A 13,919-nucleotide genomic window follows, 5' to 3' on the forward strand; every position below is an offset into this window, starting at 1 on the left:
AATCATTCAACAGTAGGATCACAACACACAGAGGTGAATACTTAAAGCCAACAATGGTTACAATTTATTTCTATTTCACCCAGAATGAATGTTAAAATATCCAGTGATGTTTGTATTTGAACAAATGGTCATTTACAGCAGTTGTTAAAGCAAAATTTTGTTATATTTCAATAGAAAAAGTTTTAAACTGAGAGACTGCAAGTATACCAGTGACAACTGGTACTGAGTACAGTAGTTTGCAAGTGCACACAATTGTGCACTGAAAGGAGTTTCTTACACTGCCTAGTGTGCTTCACCAATCCATCCACGCTCAAACTAACTGTCAATCACTATCTCTCCTGCAATCTTCATCTCCTAGGGGGTCAGATGTTATTGCCACGAGCATCAAATCTGAATTCACTGAAGTCAGCAGTAAATATTTACCTATTATTATTAGATTTTTCCTGTTTTTAAATACTCACTTTACACATGTTGAACTGAGAATTTGTACTTGCACTGCTGCTGTATTTGTAGACATGGCCCAGCATCACGCTTGAACTGAAATCGTGGTAAAAAGAAACTGGGTAATTTCATGGAGATATCTTCCCACCATTCTGCTCCTTATGCCAGAGAGAAGCGAGAAAATAAATTTAAAGAAAAAAAAAATGAATATTAAGTAAGTGTAAGTTGCTAAGTGATCCTGTTAAGAACATGTAATTTCATGATTTGTGTGTTTTAGGAATACAACTTTTAGTTTTGGGAGTGAGATTTTTTGAAAGCAAACTAAATGAAAGCACCTAATTTGAGGTGGTAAACAGACAAAGTAATTACAATTGAAAGAGTGGCCCATGCTACGTTAAAATCAGAGTGGGGCAGGGAGTGGAAAAACACGAACAATGGGTTATAAAAATAACCCATCTGAGTTTTGTGATGGAAAGGGAGTCTTCAGCTGCCTCAATAAGGAGTTTACATTATTCGTGTAAGTTTTCCCAGATCAAAACAAGGGAAAGTCTTAAAGTATCCATATACCTTTCAGATTAAATGACAGTTTAAAAGCTTTATTTGGGACTTTCCAGGTGTGCCACATGAGGATCGATGCAGAGAGGTTTTAATTTTGGTTTTGGGTTTTTATGCAAGATAATTCACAGAAAGGCAATTGAAGTCAGCCTGGAAGCAGCTTTGGGACAAGCAGAGAAGAATCTGCTAGGAGCTCTAGACCAGTAGCAGAGGGCTATCAGAAACCAAGGTAGTTTTCTGATGTTGAATCACTTGACAAGAGTGAAGTGAGGTTCATCATTGAACAGGGGAGATCACAATCAGGAGATGTTTGAGAGCTAAAGGGGCATCCAGCCAGATTTTAGCGGAAACACTCAAGAAATCTCATACATTGGAAGAATAGCGGAATACGGAGGAAAATTTCTGAAAGCTTGGCATACTTTAGTTTGGACCCACGGGAAGTGAAGGAACCCTCAACAGCCTGTAAAGTATAGGAGAACTCTTGGAAGGAAATAAAAGTAGAATGAGGCGTGTCCTTTAATTCTTGTAAAGTAAAGGCTTTTGTTTAAAACATGAAATTTTGTGGAGTATTTTTCAGTTTTTAACTGGGGAATTTGAAAATCTTTTTGAAAGTTATTGATCTCCACCAAAATCATAACAATCTGTATACAATGGCTCCTTTTGGCACACTTGCTTCATCTGCAGACAAACCACATTGCTTTATCCAGAACACAATCTCCCTCTCCCACTCACTCTCCCTCTGTCCTGTGAAAAATCAAAGAACAGCTTTGCTTACAAGTGATGCCTTCTCAATCATCAGAGTGGTAGATAAGCAATGAACTCTGTAATCAGCACCTTAAATCACAAAAATTGTGCATTTACAAGGACTAAACATGCTGGAAGAACTTGTGTTTTAAAAGACACTGTTTCTTAATGGCTTAATGCAGAAACTCGGATTAATATTCCTAGAAATAGCATCTTTTTACAAGAAAGGTAATTAAGTATTTGTGAAAAATAAAGGCTGGAAACCTCTAGACCCTTGTGGACTACGTACACATGGGGCCACAGAGTCTGTTATGGCACGTGCCTGGGAAACCATGTTTAAAAATAGTTTGGTTTTGCTTCGAGAAGAGAAGGAAAAACTGCTTGTGAGGAAGACAGCAGTCTTTTTGTAGTCCAGAGCTAGTCCACAGCTGGAAGTGAATATAAGCTGCTCCTAGGTTTCTCTATATGCTGGAAACGAATTTCTGAAGTCCACCGAGAAAGCAATGCAAGAATCAGCGATTGTTTCGTCCCTTGATTGGGCAGAGTGTTCCTGATAGCAAAGAAAACCCAGGAGGCTGCTGTCAGACCTAACAGGCTTTGGAGCAGCACAGTAGAACAGTGGTTAGGGCTGCTGCCTCACAACGGCAGGGACACAGGTTTGATTCCTGACTTGAGTCACCGTCTGTGCAGAATCTGCACGTTCTCCCCGTGTCTGCGTGGGTTTCCTCTAGGTGCTCCAGTTTCCTCCCACAGTCCAAAAGGCGTGCTTGTTAGGTGCATTGGCCATGCTAAATTCTCCCTCCATGTCCTCGAACAAGTGCCAGAGTGTGGCGACTAGGGGATTTTCACAGTAACTTCATTGCAATGTTAATGTAAGACTACTTGTGACACTAATAAATAAGCTTTAAACAAAAAACTAATTTTTGCTGAGCAGCCTTCCTAAGATGCAGGAAACCAATGTGGCTTCCATTTAATCCATGTGCCACCACTAAATTGCAGTCGGCTAAGGGATAATAGATGGCATTTCACTCATTTATGAACTGAATTGACACTAAGCTGTCACTGGTTGGGAACCCCACGTCTGTCCCTTCCAACCTCTGACTTAAATAGAGGAGGTGATAGAGTTTTTAGATACAATTTTGGCCTTGTATTGCTGTTAGCCAATACGGCCAACAGGGGGAATTGTAGTTGAGAATTCCAATTAATTCTAAATACCTAACATGAGGATAATAAGCAACTAATGTTTTAATATGTGGTTTAAGAATAATACAAAATATTTAAGTAACAGTTTAATAATGTCTCTAAGAAACGAATTTGTAACATGCCAGTAAAATGAAAGATGTATTCATGAAAGATATCAGCACAAATTATGCAACAAAGTAAATTACCCAGGTCGGATGATAATACCAAAAGATAAAGGTGTCTTTGGTATTAGAGCTGGTTTCAACTGGTTCGAGAAATGCTGAATCATAAGAAGCCATTTTTGGGAGAGACCTTCCGTAAAACGGACAGATGAATGACAGATCAATATTTGAAGGTGTCAAAATATGATTAATTGAAGGACACGCCATTGTTAGATTGACAGAACAGTGAATGAACGAAATTGCTTTTAATTAAGTGCTGGGCTGTATAATCTGATAACGAAAACTATAACCAATTCTGCTCTTTGGCATGAAATCGGAGATCTTTTGTGAAAGCCTGCTAGCTGTATAGGTGGAACTACTGATCTCCCACTTTGGCCAAAATGAGATTTGCCTTGTCTTAATTGTATGTTTGTCTGAATATTGTTAATTTGCAATGCTTTTGATTCTAACATGTCAATGTGTTAATGAAACTAGTTCAAGAATTTCATTGAACTAAATAAACTTTTTTGCCTTTGCGAAATGAAATGTTTAACGAAAAGATTTAGTCTTTAAATTAATCAGGCCACCTAAAAGAATTTCCCACATCAAGAGGTTTTTCCCCACTGCCAAGAGACTGACTCTTTCATGATTAAATAGGCCCAGCCTGCACAGTTCCTGTCACAAAGGGCTCCACTAAATCCAGCCCATTGTTCCATTTGGTGGAAAGGTTGAGACCGAATGGCAAAACAACCAAAGGCGTCACGAGGAAACATCTAAAAAAAAGAAAATGTGGTTAGGATCTGGAACTCACTGCCTAACAGTTTGGTGGAGGCAGATTCAATCGTAATTTTCAAAGGGTAGTGAATAATTATCTGAAGAGAAAGATCTGCAGGGCTACAGGAAAAGGGCAAGAAATTGGAACCAGCTGAGTTGCTTTTGCAGAGTGCCAGCACGGACACAATAGATCCGAATGACTTTGTGCTGTAACCATAATATGGTTCTATGAAACCCAGAGGAAAAAACAGAGTTCTAGTGCCAAGTGGTCTTGCATTGTACTTGTTGATAATTTTATGTTTTATTCCTAAATCGTATTCATTTATATCTAAAATTGAGGCAAAGGCAGAGTTTGCTTGGATTTGAAGTAGCAAGGAGCCCTAGGCAGCTTTTCTGCTCTCGGCGGCACAGTGGTTAGCACTGGTACATCACAACGGCGGGGACCCAGGTTCGATTCTCAGCTTGGGTCACTGTCCGTGCGGAGTCTGCACGTTCTTCCCGTGGGTTTCCTCTTGGTGCTCCAGTTTCCTTCCACAATCCAAAAGATGTGTAGGTTAGGTGCACTGGCCATGGTAAATTCTCCCTCAGTGTACCCGAAAAGGCACCGGAATGTGGCGACTAGGGGATTTTCACATTAACTTCATTGCAGTGTTAATGTAAGCCTTACACTTGTGACACTAATAAATAAACTTTAAACTTAACTAATGTCTGGGACTGGGTGAAGCATTTCACCCATTTGTTAAAATAGTTTAACAAACACTTTGCTTATTCCTGCAGTTAGCAGATACATTGGCCGGAATTCTCTGGTCTCGAATGCCCCACTGCCAACAAGAACAGAGAATTTGGCACACAGCTAAATTTCCATTCGCTGCAGCGGGACCAGAGAATCCTAGATGCCAGCAAAGTCAGAGAATTCCGGCCTTTGTTTTCCTTCAAAAGGAACCACAGCCGTGCTTAAATAAACATAATGCTGGAAATACTCAGGAGGCCAGGCAGCATCCATGGAGAGATAAACACAGTTAATGCTGCAGATCAATGATCTTTGTCAGAACTAGTGATTGAAGTACCACTTGCCCTGGCCTGGAATAGGTCTGTACCGTGAGGCAAAAGAAATGCATCGCAAGATAAATGAAGACAGTTGAAACATTGTCAGAGGGAAAAGAAATGAGAACTCTACAAATACTTAACATTTAAGTACTTAATTCAAACAGAACAATGGAGAAGATTAAGAAACTGAAGATCAGCTTTTGTTTATCCAGAGAGAAGAAAACAGAATTTTGATAGGAGCTTGAATTCAGTCACAACCTTTCATTTGTCCCCTCAATTGTCAGGGGAGAGTATCTGTACTATAAGAGGAAGAGACACTCATCCTGCTGTGAACAGACAGTGGTCTGGTGCCTCTCGGACAGCAAGACCAGCAGGTGACAAATGTCACTGGTCCGTAGCAATAGGTCCAGCTGTGTTAATGTGTGCCCTGCTCTGGTTAGAAGATTCTTCTTGCTACCAGCTAAATCCCCATTATAAGTGACAAAAGGTGAGCAATGCTACAACATAACACACTGGTATCTGCACAACAGAGGGAAAATCAAGCAAGCTTTTCAATGCCTCTATTGTACAACAGTGTTCATCAGGGTCTCGGGTCACCCAGTCCTTCCCCTCAATCAGGGAATGATGCAAAGCATGAAGAATGTAAAGCCTAGTGGGAAAAAAATTAACATTGAAAACAGAAACACAACATGCATGACACGGTGCTTCAGCATCTTGCAATGTGCGTTCAATTCACCAATCCAGCAAACAGAGGTCTGACACTCAGTCTTGTCGCTGCGGGGACAGTGGAAATCGGGATTAAGGCAAATTGTTGGAGTAAAAGTCGCAAGTCTTATTCTGTACCTGTCTGTGGCACACCTAGGTATCTCATTCATTGATACAGAGAAAGAGCCAGCACAGACTCAATAGGCCAACTGGCTTCCTACTATGCTGCACTGTTATATGATTCCATGGTGTTTGACTCAAAAAATATTCCACTCTCCCCTCGAAACCATTTCTCACCACATTCCAATCCTCCCCCCACCCCCTAATCATCTCTCACCAAATTCTACTCTTTTCTTGTGACCATCTTTCACCATATTCCACTCTCTCATGACCATCTCTCACCTTGGTGAGCTAAACTTTCATCAAGAATATAAACAGCAAAATTGTTGAGATGGTCGGAACAAGAACACGTTAGTGCAAAGTGATCTTGTGCTGTACTTGTTAAAATTTAAATAGTTTATTTATAAATTGTACTCATTTACATCCAACATTGAGATGAAAGTAGAGTTTGTACACATTAACACAGCACTTGCTTAGAATTGAAGTAGCAAGGAGCCCCTGGCAGCTTTACTGCTCTTGATTGCCTCTTACTAATAGACAAATCTGGGCTTAGAGATGGCATCAAGTGTTTTACCCAATTGTAAAAGTGATTTTAACTGCAGTGAAGGAACCCTTGTTTTGAAAAAAAAACTTTCCTTCAAAGGGAACTAGTGCTTGCACTATCTAAAGTTTTGCAATATCTCCCTGCAATAGGATTGTATTAGACAAGACACAAAGGAAATACAATCAAAAAGAAAAATGAATGAGATTGAGGCATAGAATCCCTAAAGTGCAGAAGAATCTGCTGCATTATCAAAGAGGAAAGAAACTAGAACGGTATAAAAGCTTGGAACAATTAGACACAAACCAGTCAGTACCATTGTATTTTAAAATTAATTAATTCACTAGGTAATATACTGTACACAGTTGTTGCAACAGAATTATTTCTACTTTGGCAAGGCAAATTCGGCTGCATGTTGTATCGTTAACATAGATCAGTTATGATGAGCCTAGGTACATTGAAATAAAAATGTATGACGCTGAACTGGCTCAATTGTGATATGAAACCATGAATTATACATACAGCAATAAAGGAGATATATTTTATGTTTTGATATTGCAGAATGATGAATGCACCAAGGTGAAAAGAAAAGCAGCAACATAAAACATTGTTGTATTTTTAATTGAACGTAAAAGGCACACAGCTATTTTTCTTCGGCAATTTACTGGAACTATTTTATTAACAGCGCACAGAACACTGTGTTTTGTGTTCATTATGTAAGCTGTGATTTCTAGCATGCTCTCATTACTCTTCCACTTACCTACTCCACCCACTCAGAGTCTTCCTCTCGCTCACTCCAGGACTGATGTGATAAATTAATGATGGTGATCTCTGCTACAATTGGCTTACTTCCAGGTAAATTTAACCCGAAAGTGAAAGTGCTTGTTGGTTATTTACAAACAATACCAGTAATCTCAAATTATTTTCAGAGAGCATCGTTGATTTCAGACTGTTTATTTCTCTCTAGTTCCCTTGCTTCATCATGTGCCTCTTCCCTAAAAGAACAGCCCACAATCTGGCTCTCTAGGTGACATCACTATCAAAATGCTTCCAGACAAGAGAATGGGGTTGATTTTTGTTTCCCACTTCATCCAAGGTATCTTCTAAGATGACATTAGTACCCTTTCCCTAGTTGCCCTGGAAGTAGATGCTGGACTTTCTTCATGAACTACTACTGGTAGTAGCAGTTTGTTACAACTGAGTAATTTTCTAAGCCACTTCAGAGGACAGCTAAGAGTCAACACATTGATGCAGCACAATGAGTCCATATGTAGGCCATGTAAAGATAACAGGTTTCCTTCCCTAAAGGAAATGTGTGAAATAGCCATTTTCTTTTTACAATAACCCAATTGCTTCAAGGCCATTTTTACTGAGACCAGCTTCTTAATTTCCACAAAATTTAAAATTGGATTTAAATTCTCAAACTGAGGGTGGGACTTGGAACTTACGTTCTCTGGATTATCAACCTAATAACAACCATTTCCTTATCCGCTTTGGAGTCAGTCAGCAAGTGCCTTCTTCACCATTTCACCCATTACTGTGCAACTAATACAGACCAACCTGCACTCTGGCGCACCACAGGTATTAGAGGCATCATGCAACAAACCATATTATTTTCAACAGCTTTGAGGTTATTAATGTTACTATAACAGCAACAAAGTGTAGGAAGCATAAATCCTCAGCATCTGCCCCAAAGTCCTCATGTAGAGAATCTTCAATCTCAGCAAGAGTCACTCGAGGAGGAACAGAGATACACAAATTACACAGATTGAACGTGTCCTCTTTCAATTAGTTATCCTCAAAGATTTACACATACAATGCGGAGGAAAATTGCACCCAACTTTGAGGTTTCTTGCTCAACAGTTTCTGAAATTCACTATATTATCTACAGTTGATTAAAAAGCATATTTGCAAACTGAATAACATTTGTTTTTTGCAGATGAGCTGGGCTTAGTGTGTAGATATGCCCACAGTGTTGTTCAGGAGGGAATTCCAGGATTTTGACCCAGGGACAAATGAAGGAATGGTGATATATTTCCAAGCCAGGATGGTGAGTGACAGAGGGGAATTTTCAGGTGGTGGCGTTCCCAGGAATCTGCTGCTGTTGTCCTTTGAGATAGTATTGTCCAGGTTTTACTGCATTTGGACATGAACTGCTTCAGCAACTGAGGAGTCACGAATAGTACTGATAGTGTGCAGTCGTCTGCGAATATACAAACTTCTGACCTTGGGACACTACCCTGGGGAACTCGTGCAGATGAGATGATTGACCTCCAACCACCACAAACATCTTCCTTTGTGTCAGGTTATGGACTCCAATCAGCAAAGAGTATTCCTCCCATTTCCCATTGACTCCAGTTTTGCTAGCGCTCCTTGATACCATACTCAGTCAAATGCTGCCTTGATGCTGAGGGCAGTCACTCTCTCTTCTGGAATTTAGCTCTTCTATCCATGTTTGAACCAAGGCTGTAATGAGGTCACGAACTTACAGAACCCAAACTGAGCATCTGTAAGTAGCTTATTGCCAAGTAAGAACTGCTCGATAACGCTGTTGATGACCACTCCCATCACTTTGCTGATGATCGAGAGTAGGCAGATGGGACGGTAATTGGATTTGTCCTGTTTCTTGTGTGCAGGACAAACCTGGGCAATTTTCCACATTGCCGAGTAGATACCAGTGTTGGTATGGTGGAACAGCTTGACAAGTGGTACAACACGTTCTGGAGCACAAGCCTTCAGTACAATTGCTCTGACGAAGGGTCATTTAGAGTTGAAACGTTGTCTCTATTCTCTCCCCACAAATGCTGTCAGACCTGCTGAGATTGACCAGCATTTTTGGCCATTACAGAATCCAGCCATTTCTTGATATCATGTGGAGCAAATCAAATTGCCTGATGCTGAGGATCTCCGGAGGAAGCCGAGATGGGTCATACATTCGGCACTTCGGGCTGAAGACTGTTGTGAATGCTTCAGCTTTATCTTTTGCACTAAGGTGCTGGGCCCCTCCATCATTGAGGATGGAGATACTTGTGGAGTGGCCTCCTCCTGTGAGTTGATTAATTGTCCACCACCAGGCCTGCAGAGCTTCGATCTGATACATGTGTATGTTACATATTTTAATGTTTTCCCTGTGTATACATTTGTGTTCACCTACCAATTAAAAGGATTTTCTTCTGCCACACAGTAAAAAGTTCCACTTTCTGCAGCGTTTAAATACAAGTGATACATTTTCTATCTCATCTGACCATTAGATGGCAGACTCCTTCACAAGCTTTCAGAACCATCCAAATGTTCGAGTGGGGTAGCAGAAAGGGCTGATTGTACAGATCAATGTATCCATCAGACACCATTCAATGCTGTTAGCTTGTCAACCACACAAAGTGGTAAAATGCTCATCATAACAAAATGGTCAGCTCCTGTGTAATGGAGTGCTTTTCACAAACTCTAAATTATAACTGCAATTCACAGAAAAGCACAAGTGTGAACTTTCCGTTGCACAATTTCTGGCAAATTTTTTAAAAACCATAAATCATTTTATAAAATGCAAACAATTTCATGTTACATTTAGCTGCCTGTAGAGATGCCACAAAAACCATACATCATGTCACATGGCGCAGAATATGTCAATGCGAAATCCAGGGCTGAGCTGGGAAACAGCAAACCAGATTTCATGAAACATTCGCCCTTAAAATGAAAACTTAACTCCATTTTGAACCAGATCCAATGCAATGGTAATTGACAAAAAAAAAGGAGTTTCACTTTCCATTCATTAGGGTGAAATGGACCAAACCTGTAGCGCAGAAAACATTTTTTAAAATTTGCACTAATAGCCTATAATGTCAACCTCTTGAATCTACTGAACTTTTCTCCTCCTTTATGGAGGATAGCACACACTAAGTCAGAACAGATTTGTATTATGCAATTTGGGATAACAGAACTCATGGGACACATTCAGTTCGGGTGCAATGTTAAAATAACTCCAATTCAGGGCACCTTGTTTATTTAAGGGCAGGGGAACTGGCTGTTTTAAGTACAGTAATGCTGGGGACAAAATGTTTTTAGCCAGTAAACAAGAACCAGTGCATTGACAACCTAATTCAATGCTGGCAGATTTAATAAGCTCACTTCATACTCCATCTGAGAAAAACAATTACTCATTTCTTCCTATCTGCGCTTCTTCCTCGAGCAGCAGCCCAAACAATCTCCATCCAACACTACGCTCCTCTGCCTGGCTGATCTCGTTCTCTCACTTAACAATTTCTCCTTTAACTTGTCTCACTTCCTGCAAATAAGAGATGTGGCTATGGGTACCGGCATGGGCCCCAGTTAAGCCTGTTTTCTGGTTGGAAGTGTAGACCATTCATTCTTTGTTCCAGTTTTACTCAAGCCCTCTCCCACAACTCTTTCTCCATTAAATCAATGACTATATCAGAGCTGCTTCATGCTCGTCTGGACCCAGAAAAATTTATCAATTTTACTTTAAATTTCCACCCTACTCTCACCTCCACATAGACTATCTCTAAAATCTTCCTTGACCTCTGCCTAAATTTCTAGTAATAGACTAACCACCAATATTCATTACAAACCTACCGATTCTCACAGCTGCCTCAGTACAGCTCCTCGCACCCTGCTACCAGTTTTGCCATTTCCGCCACATCTGTTCCGATGAGGTCACCTTCGAAAACAGTGCTTCAGACATGGTCTGCCTTTTTCCTTAACTTTGGTTAACCACAGTGCTTCACAGAGCACTTAACCGTGTCTAACCTATCCCCTGCATTTGTATCCTCACCCTTTCCCCTCTCTCCCCAGAACCATGAGAGGGTCTCTCTTGCTGTCACTTTTCACCCATAAGCCTCTACATACAAACAAATCATCCTCCATGATTTCCTCCAACATGATGCCACCATCTTCTCCCACCCCCTTCCCTTCTGCCCCCAACCTCCCCCCCCCCCCCCCACCCCCCCCAGCATTCCTCAGGAATCACTCCCTCTGCAACATCCTGGTTGCCCCCCAGCCCTTCATCCCCTTCCCACTCCACCTTCCCAGAAGATGCAACACCTGCCCCATTACCACCTTAATGTCCAAGGGCCCAAACACTCCTTTCAGGTTAAGCAGTGTTTCACTTGCACCTCCTCCAATATGTTCTACTATATTCTCTGCTCCCAATGCGGTTTCCTAGATATTGGGGAGACTAAATGCAGACTGAGTGACCACTTTGCAGAACACCTTCGCACTGTCTGCAAGCATGTCCCAACCGTCTGGTCACTTGCCCATTTCAATTCAACAGTTTGCTCTCATGCCCACATGTCTGTCCTTGGCTTGCTGCAATGCTCCAGTGATGCCCAACACAAACTAGAAGAACACCACCTCATCTACTGATTAGACACATTACAGCCCTCTGGACTCAACACTGAGTTCAACAACTTTAGGCTGTGAACTTTCCCCTCCATCTTGACTTCCCCTTTTGTTTTCTATATTCTGTTTCCCTGTATTCTATATTCTGTATCTCAACACTAACCACCCCTCCCCCACATGGCCACTGTCCTTTGCTGTTCAATTTTGCTCCCACTGACCACGGATCTGGATTTCTATTCCTATTAACACATTCTCCTGTCTACCGTTGCTACTATTAAACTCTTCTGTCCCTAATGCCACCACTAACAGTCCCTTTGTCTCATGTCCATGACAACTTTGCCAATCTCTCCTTAGCTCCAATCTATCACTGACTTCCATTCGACCAACCTCTCCCTCCCATATATGTTATCACATTTCTAGACCTTTTCAATTCTGTAGAAGGATCAATGGACTTGTTGACAGTGCACTTAACCGTGTCCTAACCTATCCCCTGCATTTGTATCCCTCGTATCCTCACCCTTTCCCCTCCCTCCCAGAACCATGAGAGGGTCTCTCTTGCTGTCACTTTTCACCCATAAGCCTCTACATTCAAACAAATCATCCTCCGTGATTTCCTCCAACATGATGCCACCATCTGGTCATGGTAGCACAGTGGTTAGCACTGCTGCTTCACAGCTCCAGGGACCTGGGTTCGATTCCTGGCTTGGGTCACTGTCTGTGTGGAGTTTGCACATTCTCCTCGTGTCTGCGTGGGTTTCCTCCGGGTGCTCCGGTTTCCTCCCACAGTCCATTATGTGCGGGTGAGGTTGATTGGCCAGGTTAAAAGTTGCCCCTTAGAGTCCTGAGATGCGTAGGTTAGTGGAATTAGCGGGTAAAAATATGTGGGGGTAGGGCCTGGGTGGGATGTGGTCGGTGCAGACTCGATGGGCCAAATGGCCTCCTTCTGCACTGTAGGGTTTCTATGATTTCTATGATCTTCCCCCACCCACTTCCCTTCTTCTCACTCAGCATTCCTCAGGAATCACTCCCTCTGCAACATCCTGATTGTCCCCAGCCCTTCATCCCCTTCCCACCCCACCTTCCCAGATTCTGCCAGACCGGCTGAGTTAATCATAGAATCCTCACAGTACAGATGGAGGCCATTTGGCCCATCAAGCCTACACTGACAACAATCCCACCCAGGCTCTATTCCCGTAACCCCTGACACGAAGGGGCAATTTAGCATGGCCAATCAACCTAACCTGCACATCTTTGGTGCGCAGCATTTTCTGTTTCTATTTCAGATTTCCAAATCCGCAGTACTTTGCTTTTATTTAAATGATATCAGCCTGATCACATAGCTATAGATTCCATAGCACTATTAGCCGGGTTATCCCCTGACCCACATCGGGCACCCAACCAGGCAACAGCAAAATAAAAACTGAGATGATTTCAGCGTAGGCCATGATGTAAACAAGAATGATTTGACAGGTGAGCTTGAAGCAATCTGTTCCCTGCGCTTCTTATTCAAACCTACACAGCTATTACTTTCCATCTCACTAACTGGATTCCTTGCCCCTATTTTTTCTGCTGCTCTCCTTTCTATCAGGGTTTGCTACTGTCTTTCCAGTCTTACAACTCTCCCAGGCTGCTCATAACTACTCTGGGCTCTTTTGCAAACATTCCTATTTACAGTTCAATTTTACCTGTGCCAATCTTTTATTTTTTAAAATCTGGTGATTTTAAAATATATGATGCTCCTTATCTTCCAGCTGTTCAAGCATATTTCTCGCTAACAGCGACTTTGAAAAGTACATTCTTGATCAGGAGGCTTTATGTCAGCCACTGCAGGCTTATTCCTCTCCAGTTTACTTTCCTGGGGATTTCACTGACTGCTACTTTCTAATTTAAACTCGCACCCTGATTTCTCCCAACACTTTGTTCATTTTAAACAGCATCTGGGCGATTAATTTGCTCTCTAACTGGCTTTGAGTGACTTTATGCCGGTGCTTGTACCCGCTTGTTACCTGCTGCGGCTCCGCGGGACTTGGTGCTGGCGGCTCCGGGCGCTCTCCCCCGGGCAGCGGTCAGTGTCCCCGTCCCCCAGAGCGGGCTCCCGGGACCGGCACCGCTCCAGCCCGGCGGGTGAGGGCTGGCAGGGGAAGGGAGGCCGGTTTCTGTCTCCGCGGCGATAGATGAGGCAGAGGTTCCCATAGCTGCAGCTGTGGGTCAGAGCGGCACCGGCACACGATCCATGCGGGGGGCTCGGGAGCGGCCTCCCAGCCTCAGCCCCGGGGCAGCTCCCTGGCCACGGC

The 13,919-nt window shown here is 42.3% G+C and overlaps 2 protein-coding genes across 6 annotated transcripts in view; one reads left to right on the forward strand and one right to left on the reverse strand.

Annotated features, from left to right (window-relative positions):
• The window catches only part of capn15 (calpain 15), a 266,791-nt gene extending 252,878 nt beyond the window's left edge, over nt 1–13,913 (reverse strand). For 4 of the 5 annotated variants that reach the window (XR_013500686.1, XR_013500685.1, XR_013500684.1 and 1 more), the window contains exon 1: nt 13,632–13,913. The gene's annotated coding sequence lies outside the window, so the exon portion shown is untranslated. The remainder of the gene's footprint in view (nt 1–13,631) is intronic. The other variant, XM_078240522.1, reaches the window with a different exon arrangement.
• Nucleotides 1–13,919, forward strand: part of glis2b (GLIS family zinc finger 2b) — a 457,410-nt gene that overhangs the window by 333,659 nt on the left and 109,832 nt on the right. The window lies entirely within an intron of this gene.

The sequence above is a fragment of the Mustelus asterias genome, chromosome 23, assembly GCF_964213995.1.
Source record: "Mustelus asterias chromosome 23, sMusAst1.hap1.1, whole genome shotgun sequence".
Classification (NCBI taxonomy): Eukaryota; Metazoa; Chordata; class Chondrichthyes; order Carcharhiniformes; family Triakidae; genus Mustelus; species Mustelus asterias.